Source organism: Balaenoptera physalus, assembly GCF_965194825.1.
Source record: "Balaenoptera physalus genome assembly, chromosome: 1".
Lineage (NCBI taxonomy): Eukaryota > Metazoa > Chordata > Mammalia > Artiodactyla > Balaenopteridae > Balaenoptera > Balaenoptera physalus.
The window spans coordinates 106,081,651-106,094,671 of record NC_138882.1 but is presented as its reverse complement, the minus strand read 5'-3'; the positions used below and the strand labels follow the sequence as shown (position 1 = coordinate 106,094,671).

Below are 13,021 nucleotides of genomic sequence, written 5' to 3'. Positions count from 1 at the left end.
TATGAATACTGGTATGTGAGTTGATAGGGTGAATGGGATTATAGAGATTTTCTTCTGATTGCTTTTTTTTTTTAAAGATGAAATTCATATAACAGATAATTAACCATTTTAAAATGAGATATCCAGTGGCATTTAGTGCATTCACAATTTTGTGCAAATATCAACCCTATCTAGTTCCAAAACATTTTCATTACTCTGAAAGGAAACTCCAACCTCATTAAGCAGTTGCTTCCCATACCCCACTCCCCTCAGCCTCTGGAAACTAACAATCTGTGTTCTGTCCCCAGGTATGTCTATTCTGTATACTTCATATAAACGGATTTATACAATATGTAACCATCGGTTTCTGGCTTCTTTCACTTAGCATAATGTTTTTCAGGGTCATCCATATTGTAGCGTAGATCAGCACTTTGTTCTTTTTTATTGATGAATGATATTTGGTTGTATATATATGCCTCAATTTGTTTACCTATTCATCCATTGGTGGATATTTGCACTATGTCTACATTTTGTCTCTTTTTAATAGTGCTGCTATGAACATGGGTGTACATGCATCTGTTTGAATACTTGTTTTCACTTCTTTTTAGTATATATGGAATAGAAATGCTGGGTCATATGTTAATTTCATATTTAAATTTTAAAGAACCAAAAATTGTTTTCCACAGGAGCTGAGCCATGTTACATCCTTACCAGCGATGTATGGGAGAGTTCTAATTTTTCCACATCTTTGCCAACATTTGTTATTATCTATTTTTTTATTATAGCCATATTTGTGGGTGTGAAGTAGTGCTTCATTGTGGTTTTGATTTGCATTTTCCTAATGACTAATGATATTGAGTATCTTTTGATATGCCTGTTGGCCATTTATATATCTTCTTAGGAAAAATGTGTATTCAAGTTCTTTGCCCACTTTTTAATTGAGTTGCTTATCTTTCTGTTTTTGAGTTGTAAGAGTTCTTTTCATGTTATGAATGCTAGATCCTTATCAGATATATGAATCACAAATATTTTCCCCCATTGTGTAGGTTGTCTTTTCACTTTCTTGTTAATGGCCTTTGATACACAAAAGTTTTTAGTCTTGTTGAAAGCCAATTTACTTATTTTTTTCTTTTATTGCTCATGCTTTTGGTGTCATTTCTAGAAACTCACTGCCAAATTCAAGGTTATGACAATTTGTGACTATGAAGAAGAGGAGGAAGCTTTGTTGTCTACATCTTTGCCTTAGCCTTCTCTTTCTACTTACACAGAGCCTAGAGATCAGCCAGAGGCGAAAGCTTAGGGTATTCTTAGATCTTTTCTGTGTACGTATTCTGTTCTGGGCATATGTGTGGCTTTCTAAATTCCTCAGTATATGCTATTCATGGCTACTTTGGAATGCCCTTATTTCCCAAAGAAACTCTCTCTCAAGCCTTTCCTCCCAGGCTTTCAGTGCTCTGTTGTATGCCTCAATCACAATCCTCTGTCCCTGGTTACTGGGTGTTTTTTGTCCACCTTACAACATTTTCAAGGAATGTCTTTTGCATTTCTTCCATGAATGTGTTCTGACTTAGGTGAAACAAAGACCACAGACAGGATAGAACAGACATAAAAAAATAATCTGCTCTTCCCCCTCCAGAGCAAGGACAAGAGCCCAACACTGAGAACATAGGCTACCCTCCTCAAGACCACCACTGATATTGGGAGGGGGTGGAGAAAAGGCATGTAAAAATGTCACAACAGTTTCCTACCATTTTAAAGTTGCCTTTTCCTTCATTCAACATATGCTTGATTTTTTGCCATTTCTGTGGAGGGATGAGCCCATGGAGCTGCCAACTCTGCCATTTTTCCCAACCATTCATCTGCTTCTATTTTTTTTTTTAGTTAGACAAGAGTAATGCCATCAGCTGAAAAAAGAGATGTGAGATGAAGTTTTGGAGGTTTGGGACCAGGTATAAAGTGTGAAATGGAATCTTGAATACTGAGAGAGTTAGTATAATGGAAAACAGTGTGATTGTCTGAAATCATTAGAGCCCTATTAGGTTCACTGTTACGTGTTTAGAGTGAAACCAGTTAGTATAATAGCATAGTGTTCTTTAGTTACACATATCGTGCATACTATAGACAGAGAGATAGATATGAACTAAGATTTGGGTTTTGATAAAAAGTGAGAGACAAGGAATTTGAAGTTACATACAAAGAGCTAGCTGTAATGAAAGATTAATCATTGAGTTTAAGTTGGGTAAGGAAGAAAGTGAATACGTGAGTGGCCAAAGAGAGTGAAAATGTTGAGGATCAATGAATTTTACATTCCAGTTGAGTCATAGGATTGTTGGATTCAGGCTTTAAGAGAGAAAAACCTGGGAATACTGGAATGTAGTTGGAAAGTGTGACATTTGAAACATAGATTACAAAGTTGAGGGCACCATCCCTTGTTATTTGAGCAGTAGGTCAGAGCCTCCAAACTGCGTATACACACTATTTCAACTTCATCATGTACCACAGGGGTCCCCAATCCCTGAGCCGCGGACTGCTACCGGTCCACGGCCTGTTAGGAGCCAGGCCACACAGCAGGAGGTGAGCAGTGAGCTGGCGAGCAAAGCTTCATCTGCCACTCCCCATCGCTCCCATTACCGCCTGAACCGTCCCTCCACCCGTCCGTGGAAAAATTGTCTTCCAGGAAACCGGTCCCTGGTGCCAAAAAGTTAGGGACTGCTGATGTATCACTCTTCCTCCCGTCTGTTTACTATGCTTCAACCCTATTGGCCACTTTTTGTTTTTTGTTTTTTCTTTCCTGAATATACCTCATTATTTTCTCTCATAAGGCCTTGACCTTACTTTCTCTTCAACATGGAGCGCCCTCTGTCCAAATCTTTAAATGACTCACTCTAAAGAAAATCACAGACAAGTTTTCTCTGACCATCCAACTCAAAGTCTGCTCCCCTCAATACCCCTCCTTACACATGTGTGTGTGCATGCACACACACACACACACACGTTTTTTTCATGTCACTCTGTTTTACTTTATTTGAATCACTTATAATGATCAAAAATTGGGGAGGGTTATTTATTTACTTATAATTTTCTGTCTTTTTTCTTATATACTTCTCTAAACAAAATGTTAGCCCTTGATTGGCAAAAGTCCTGTCAATTTGAATTTTCTCTGCATGACAAATAGAACAGGTAGGAGTGAAAAAAGAAATTAAAGAATACAAAAGTCTGAAAAAATAGACACTCCTGTGCACAGTGAATGGGTATACCATTTCATCACATCCTTGATATAATTTTCCAATTTTTATTTTAAAAATTGTGGCTAACTTAGTAAATGATAAATGCTATCATTTTGTTTATACATTTAATTTTTTTATGTTTGAAGAAATGTGGTCCATCACCAAAAATCTGGTTGCAATCTGAATTACATGAAATATTCTTCTATATATGCATACATATTTATTATATTTCATTCAGTCAGTGAGAAATTAAGCTTATTACCTGATTCTTCTAAAAATATTTTGTATTACTTATAGAATTCCTGTCTTTCAAATGTGCTGTTATATAATTGAGCTAATACCTGGGATACATTTGTAGCTTTTTTTTTTTTTTCTTAAAGCAGAAGTATTATGAATCTGGCAGAATTCATAGACTTCCTTTTCTCTAAAGAGTGAAAACATTTATTATTTCTGAATAACACCTTGCTTATTGCCTTTTGATGCATTTGTTTTAGAAAAAAGAGAGTCTTTTATAGTCATTATTCACAAGGATAGATGAGTTTGAAAGTAGATTTTTATTGCCCACTTGAACTTAATGGATTCTAGCACATAGAATGAAATAGAGTTTACTCTGTGTCACTGACATTAAATTGGTAAGACTCACAGGACTCTCATCTGATGGCTTTGCTTGCCAATTTAAAATATGATCTTTGGATTATATCTGGCCCATTACTGATCATGCCTAGATGAAAACTCAGCCTTTCAAACTAACAAAACCTCATGGTCTGGACATTAATGTCTCATGTCAAACTGATAATTAGGGCTATGACGTGCCTTCTGAAAAATCCTTATTTTTCATTCAGATCTGGTAAATCTTGGGTCAGATTGTCTACTACTCAAAGTTATTTTAGTTGTTTTCTGTTGTAGACTCTTATTTGCTATAATTTGAGTCAAATGACTGCAAGCTAATCAACTATATTTATATGATAAACCCTCAGATTAAAATGTATCTATTTTATCAATATAGAAATCACTTTACAATACTACCATAATTATCAATACCAGTCTGTAACCACATAATTTCAGATTAAGTATGTAAAAAAAAGTTATGTTCAATAAAGTTTACAGGATCATAAAATCTTAGAACTAGAGACTATTTGGGGGAAGATCTCTAAAATCATATCAAGTGCATGAAGTGATAAATCATTGTAAAGCAGTTCAATTTATCATCATAAACTTATTTCACAAATTTGTTGAATGTATTTGAAAGGTAACCTTAACACTATAGCTTCTATATTAGACCCTTGTTTATGAATTTTTTGTTGTTATACATTGACTATTATAGAAATAAACTATTTCAGGAGGAAATGTGGCTGAAGAGAATTTCTTTTAATGTTCATGAGGTTACATAAAGAATGACAATGATAGGTTTTTCATGAACCACAGGTAGGAGGCTACATAAGATACAAAACTGAAGTTGAAGAAGCCACACATTTCAAATGTGTGAATGCATTGAAAACAGGATTAGTACACAGTACATTAAAAAATAATCAAAATTTATTAAAGTCATAGGCATTGAGCAGTCACTGTTAATATGAAAATAAATTAGATTTGCTCTCTTACAGAACTCAGTCTAGTAGGAGAGAAAGGAACATGAATGGATAATTAAAATGCAATGTTAGACATTTGATACAAGATGGCAGACTGGCCATGTGAAAGTATTTACTCAATCTCCTGAATTCACATTCAAATGATAGCAAAAGTATTATGTTTTAAAACTAATCTGAGGAAAATAAAGAGGAAGCACCATGGGATGAACTATGTCTACACAACTTAGGGGAAGAAAAAGAAAAGCAATATAATTCTATAACAAACTTAGACAAAATTCACATGTTACTATTATGGAAATATTATCCATCTGATTTATATACCTCTATATGTTTATTGCTAATATTTTAATTGCTCCAATAAATCTTTCAATAAAAACCTATGTTGCTCCAAATACCCAACCAAATTTGGCAATTGTCTTTTAAGGTTTCATGGAAATCTCCTTCCCAGTGCCCCACTGCCACCTCCACCTGGTTTAATTTGGAGCAGTGCTTCCTTAAGTCTAGTCCAAACACAAAAACAGTATAAATATAATCGAAAAAAGCAAAATAATGTAGGGAACTAAGGTAAATATATAAATAATTTTGTAATTAATATCCTGGAGAAACAAGAATATATTGCATCTATGAAATAAGAATGAAATACCTTTGGGGAGTAATAAATTATAATAAAGAGCTTTTATAAATTATATATATAAAATAATGTATAATTACATAAACATATATATATATAATTGTCTAGTAGAGAAATCAATCGATGGTTTGGAAAAAAAAGACATCTTTTAGAAAGTTGAACAAAACCCAAGGATATGAAAATGTGATGAGAAAAAAAAAAAGACAGAAGAGAGTATCAATTCCCAAAGTAAATACCAAATAGAATTTAGCAATATAGATAAGAGAGGAAATGGGGAGGGGAAATTAACAGAGATATATTACAAGAGAAATTTCCAGAAATGAAAAGGCTCACAAAATTTTCACTTGGTGAAGACCACACCTCTTGGTGCATTGCAGAAAATTTTCAAGATATCAAAGATGAGAGAACATCCTAAAAACTTCCAGAGGGGAAAAGAAACAGATCAGTTACAAACAAGAATTAAATCATCATCAGACTTAATAAGAATAACTAGTAGGAAACAAGGAATTAAGGCCACTTAAAGACATGGGCAGCATTGCTTCATTGTTGTATTCTCAGACAAGCAGGAAGATTAAATCAATCCTGTATGAGAACCAAATAAATGTATTTTAGGTAATCCAAACTCCAAAATTTTAACTTATTTATGTCCTTTTTTAAAGTCATTTGAACATACATATCAGCAATTTTTTTTAAAAAGGGAGGTAACCAAGGAAGATAAAGACATGGCATTCAGAAAACATCCAGATCTATCTATGAATCTGCTTAGTTGAAAAATAACTTCCTATTCCAGGATAGCATTTTTGTGGAGGCTTAAAATGCAATCAATCAATTCAGATTATAAGATAGAAAAAAAGGACGTTCACAAATGAAATCTTACATATGTACCATATAAATGGGATGATTAATTCCTTTGAAAGATATGAGAATATGGTAAAGAGAAGTGGTAGAATGAATAGAAGAAAATTCATTCAGCTACGACTATGATAACATTGAATTATATGAGTTCCTGATATTTTCTCTATAGTGAAGGAAACATAAAAATAGTATACTACCTTAATGTTTATTGAAAAATGTGTAGAGTGAATCAATTTATGTATATGAATTATAAGGACTAACAACGGTTAAAACATGAAATGTGAATTTAGTCAACATTGGCAAAATACAAGTGGCAGGTATAATTCAAAGAGGTTGAGAGATATGGTTGATTAAGGAGGATGAAGAGGACATGTAGAAACACTAGTGTCCTCATCTCGAAAACTGAGAAGATAAAAGATATGATCTATAGTTGATAGAATAGTAAACAATTCTAGCATGGTATTTGAATTTGCTGGGAAAATCAGTGTAGTTGTGAAGATTAATATTATAAATAGATTTGTGCAAAACAGTACCATCCAGTTATCATGCTCTTTCACTCTCAAAAGTGTACAGATTTAAACAATAATGTGACACTTTAGTTATAAGTAAACTGAGATAGAGGAATAAAGATATAAATGTTATTATTGATGGCAAAAATTTAAGTAGCCACCAGAAAACTGAATTTAAACATAAATATGAATATGAACATGAACATGGAGATCATAGATAGTGTAATTGTTGGAATGGGATGCTTTTTATTTCATTATAAAAATATAACTTTTGCTATTTTTGCTTTTTGCTATTCACTTTGTATCCAGTGTAATTTTTAGTTTGATTTTAACAAAATGTATTATAGTAATTGTCAAAGATATAGAAAATGGAACTCTCAGGCACTGTTGATAGAAATGTAGAATGGTACAACCAGTTTGTACCATTGGTTACAAACTCTTGGTTAGTTTCTGCTAAAGCAGAATATAATTAGGTCTTATTTCCCAGAAATTCTACTCCTGTATATGGAACACAGTTGAAATGGTATGAGACATGGACAAAAATATTTATGGGAGCATTTTTGTAATAGCACAAAACTTTTAGCAATCAAAACTCCATCAACTTCAGAATAGAAAATACATTGGGACTTACCCATTTTATCACACAATATAGAGCAAGAGAAGGACCAAGCTAGAACTACAGTTAACAGTATGGATGACTATCAAAAGCATAATGTCAAGTGAAAGAAGCTAGACATAAGAGATTACATAATTTATTATCCCATTTCATAGGTCAACTAGGCAAAACTAATATGTAGTGTTAGACATCAAGATATGCTTCCTTTCAGAGGGAAGGTAATAATGACTGGAAAGGGACACAAAAGGTGCTCTTGCAGTGCTGATAACACTGTATTTATTTATTTGGATAGAATTTATATGGATGTTTTCATAATGTGATAATGATACACTGATGATTTGCATACTTTTCTGTATATATGTTAAATGTCAATAAAATATTTAAAAATATTAACAATATTAGTATATTAAAATAATATACTAATTTATACATAGAGAGATGAACAAAGTTTTGAGACAGAATAATAAATAACTGCCTAGGAGTATGTTTGAGTGAATGACAAGTGCAAGTGTTCCAGGAGGACAAGAGAGGGATGGATGAGAAACTAAACAGAGGGAATCATGTTCAAGGTGAAATCATTGAGAAGAAACTACTTTTTAAAAGAATTTTTTTCCCACTTTTATTTATTTTTTATTGAAGTGTAGATGATGTACAATATTATATGTTATAGGTATATAATATAGAGATTCACAATTTTTAAAAGTTATACTCCATTTATAGTTGTTGTAAAGTATTGGCTATATTCCCTGTTTGTACAATATGTCCTTATAACTTATTTTGTACATAATAGTATGCACCTCTTAATCCACTACCCCTATATTGCCCCTCCCCCTTCCATCTCCCCACTGATAACCACTAGTTTGTTCCCTATATCTGTGAGTCTGCTTCTTTTTGTTATATTCACTAGTTTGTTGTATTTTTTAGATTCCACATTTAAGTGATATCATACAGTATTTGTCTTTTTCTATCTGACATCTCACTTAGCATAATGCCCTCCAAGTCCATCCACGTTGCTGCAAAAGGCAAAATTTCATTCTTTCTTACAGCTGAGTAATATTCCATTGTATATATATACCACACGTTTATCCATTTGTCTGTTGGTGGACACTTAGGTTGCTTCCATATCTTGGCAATTGTAAATAGTGCTACTATGAACACTGGAGTGCCTGTATCTTTTCAAATTAGCACCTCACACCTGTCAGAATGACTACAATCAAAAAGAACACAAATAACAAAGTTGGCAAGGATGTGGAGAAAAGGGAATCCTCATACACTATTAGTGGAAATGTAAATTGGTGCAGCCACTGTGGAAACCAGTATGGAAGTTTCTCAAAAAACTAAAAATAGAACTACCATATGAACCAGTAATTCTACTCCTGGGTATATATCTAAGAAACTATTTTTAAGTTCATCAGGGTATCAGTAGCTAAATTCTGATCAGAAAACAGATGGCCTGCAAAAAACCTAAAAATATCTTATTGGGAATTTTTCCAGAAAACATTTGATTCAGTAATTTGATATGTTTTATTTTTTAACTTTTTATTTTTACTTTTTTTGGATATAAAGACAAACCAGAGACTTGGGCCTTCAAACTCTTCCACAGTTGATCATACCTAGTTTGAAATGTGTTACCATCAAATCAGTTAGTGTTCTTCACTATTAGCTCTTCAATGGGTCAGAAGGCTGTGGGAAAAGAAGTTGAGAGTCTTGGCTCCATTTGTCACTGGCCTAATGAGGTGAGTGATAGACTGAAAAAGACCAGTGGATGGGTTGCTTGGCAAGCAGCCATTACCAACTCCTCATTAGGGCATCTCACGCAATCTCCCCTAGAGTGAGGTGAACTGAATTTTCAGTCTGACCACTTATAAGTAATCTAGTCGTGGGTTACTCTCAACTAATGTATTTTTATTTCCTCTCTTCTTGTGGATTACTATAATTATGAGATGCATATGCTTGTATTTCCTAAAAGGGACAGTTTTCTCTCAACTAAGTTGAATATGCAATATTCGTATCAGCAAAATAAACACTCGAGCATTCTCTTCACAGATCATTTCTGAATTTTTAGATGTTAGAAAAAAATCCTGTGATGAGGCATATGAACTAAGAAATTGGAAAGATGTAATTCTTACCTCCTATTAATCAGCTAGTAGTATTTAGCTTTATTTTGTCCCCTATGTGGTGCTGCAGTCCTATTCAGTCTGACAAGTAGGATTTAAAGAACCAAAAAAGTGTTCTTAGTGATCATTTCTTATGGAGCTTATTGTTACATGAGGTTTTTTTTTGTTTTTTGTTTTTTTGCCACGCTGCGCAGCATGCGGGATCTTAGTTCCCTGGCCAGGGATCAATCCGTGCCCCCTGCAGTGGAAGCACGGATTCCTAACCACTGGACCACCAGGGAATTCCCAAGATTTTTATCATGTAAAGCCATCTGAGCAGTGCCTTCTAACTAGTGGTTAAATCTGGTGACGATAAACTCTTTCAGATTCATGTTGCAATAATAGCAAAATTATTTTTTGTGTAATTTCCTATTTTTCTGATAGAATAGTCCCCTTTATCAACCTTCCCCCCATTCCAAATAGCTAACATTTGCCGTGGGAAAGAAGGAGGTCCAGATGCATTAACTCAAGGTACGGACATTTGCATTTTACTGGCCTGGTTCCTGTATATCTACTTTCTTGTTACTGAGAAAATGGAATGATTTTTTTTTTTTTTTCAATACCATCTCCTCTCTCAAATAATGCAGATTCACTTTGGTTGGAACCAATTCTTCCCCAAGATTCATTAGTCCTGTGATAACTTCTCCTAGAAGTTTTAATGAGGTTTGACCTTCTCTTTTATTTTCTGTTCTGTGGTGCTGCCAGAGGCAGTTTAATAACAGGTGAGTTTTACCCCTAGGCTGAGTGTGTTTCAGCAGAGGTTGAAGTGATCTCTGTATGTCAGGTTGTTAAATCTGTAAAAAGCTATGTGACCTTTCAAACTGAAAGTCAGTACATCAAGGTGATATAGTTCTCCTTTCTCTTTTTATGGACCTCTATATATTTTGTTCTGGACAGCTCTGAAATACCAAAAGTGACCGCTTCCCCCCCCCACACTCATATATGGCCATCAAATATGCAAATACAAAAATTGTCAAAGTAAAATATTCTTGTCTTAAGCTTTGCAACCTTTCCAAGGCACTTCATAATTTAGTACCTCCATATGGACCTATGGGGAATTATTAAACTGCAATTTCACTGCTTTAAAATATATTCACAGTTAACAATGTTCTAGAGGTCTCATGCTGATTTGTTTCTTCAACATCAACTACAATTCAAAATACTTTTATTATGTGATAGAAGATATATATATGCATATTATCCAAATTCTTTTCCTAAATCTGAATCATTTCAGACTTCCTACCCTCCTCAGAAACTTACTTAATACAACTCAACATTTCAAGAAAGTTTGTACTTATTTGGTTACATTTTATATTTAAATGTGTAATATCATTTTGCTCACTTATTTGACATTTATTAAATCCAAATATGTGTCTACTATGTAATCAGCTAAAGAATTGAAAAATGAACTATAAAGTTACCTTGAAATGATAACACTTTCTGTTTTGTTGAATTGTTTTTCTACTTTCTAATTGCAACATTCCTGGAATGTATGACATCAATACATTATTATATCATATATTTGATAAGGACTCCAATCCCTAAAGCCAATTTTATGAATGTCAATTGATTGTCTGACTTTGTACATTATGATGCTGTACTTCAGAACAGTTTTAAAAACCTTCAATATTATTAAAAGTTACATTTGGTTTCCAGACTGCCTAGCTCCTCACCATATCACAGGTTAGTACTTTATCATCTTATAACTGAATTATTGAAGTAGTTCCCTAAAATATCTACTTAATCCCATTCTTTGAACCATGGTGCAATGGACAACGTGAGGGTTGTTTGACCAGATATTTTATTCTGAAAACTACCTCCCTCACTGGCAGGGCTGGACGCTGAGGAGCCATGTATCTGCTCAATGGCCCTGCCTGTGATTGGTCCAACAGTGGACACAAGACAAAACTGGCCTATCAGATTCTCTTTCCAAAGCATTTTAAATGTTGAATGTAGAGACTTAGTACCTCAATCATTTTAATGACAGTGTATTAGAAAGTCATATCCATTAACTCTCACAGTTGAGTTCTTTACAAATATCTTAATTTACATACTTCACAAGGCTTAGTTTTTCAGATCATCCTTGGGTTACATAATATACCTCAAAACTTGGCCAATGTTTCCTTTTGTTGGCCTAAGAGGAGTTGATTTTTTCATTTTAAAAATAAAATTAAAATAAAAACACTCGACTCAAATGTATTCCCCTAATATTGCCATCAGAGTAATCTGTTTAGGAGAGTATTTCTCAACCAAGACCGTGCTTCAAGTATGCTTGGGTAACTTTTTTCAAAATACGTATTCCTTGATTCTATCTTTAGAGATTCTGATTTAGTAGATAAGGAGACACCATTATTCTAACTTGTACCTGAGGCTATTGAAGACAAACTAAAATATGATTCTGATCATGTCACTCACTGCTTGTGGTTGACTTTAATAATGGCCACAAACCTTTGCAGCCCTCTCTTCAAGAGGTGGATCCCTCTTTGCACCCGCAGAGCCATGGCTTGTCTATCACTGAGACTTGTTTTGACCAATAGGTGACAGTGTGCCAATATACATACATCGTATACTGTGCTAAAAATTAGTATAAAATGAAGACTACTTATTATTTGCCTTCTGATTTTTTTCTTTAACTCCATTGCCCATTATTGCTTGATGCTTACTTTATTTCCTAGTAATAGCACATGGCTTGTAATATAGCAAGATATTTATACCTTATGCTATTTCCTTTAAACTAACTTTCCTTCCAACATTCAGTAGCCAAATGTTACACATTCTTTAGACTTCTTGTTATTTCATCCAGAATGACTACCTTGAAACATGAAATTAGATGATATGCCCCATATCAGTTCTCACATATCACATTGGTCTATTTCCATGTTAACACTTAATGCGTTATATTATAATTATTTTTAAGGATTAGAATCAACAGTTAGATTGTAGCTCCTTAAGAACACGGGCCATGCTTATTCATTTTTGTGCCTGGCACAAAATGAATTATGGTAAGTATTTGTTAAATGACACTATTATGGAATTTGGTAATCTGTAATCTAAGATGTGAAGACTTAACGAAAATGGAGGAATGCATTTATATTTATTGAGCCACTTCTACAATCCAGGAAGTATCATGAGAATTTAGCATGATACCACATGTAGGATGAATATTCAAGGAGTTCTGTATATACTATATGGCAGAACTGCTTAGCTTCTATTTCCCCTACACGTTTCACATGCAAGTGCACTATTATTTCCCACAACCCTGCTGACTGGTGGCCTAGCATGAATCTCATGGGTCAAAGCATGTTAAGGTATAATTGATTAACATAAAGAAGCTGGCAAGAGCAAAACATTGAATCCTTCTCTATCATACTAGAGTCCTGGAGGACTTAGTTCTCTCTGCTACTTGAGTCCCAGCAAACATCATCAAGGACCTACATGCTGTCCTTGAAAGGGTGGTGG

General features: G+C 33.9%; 1 long non-coding RNA gene across 1 annotated transcript in view; it reads left to right on the top strand.

Moving 5' to 3' along the window:
- Window positions 1-13,021, top strand: part of LOC309656540 — a 281,381-nt gene that overhangs the window by 242,335 nt on the left and 26,025 nt on the right. The gene's annotated exons all lie outside the window — the stretch shown is intronic.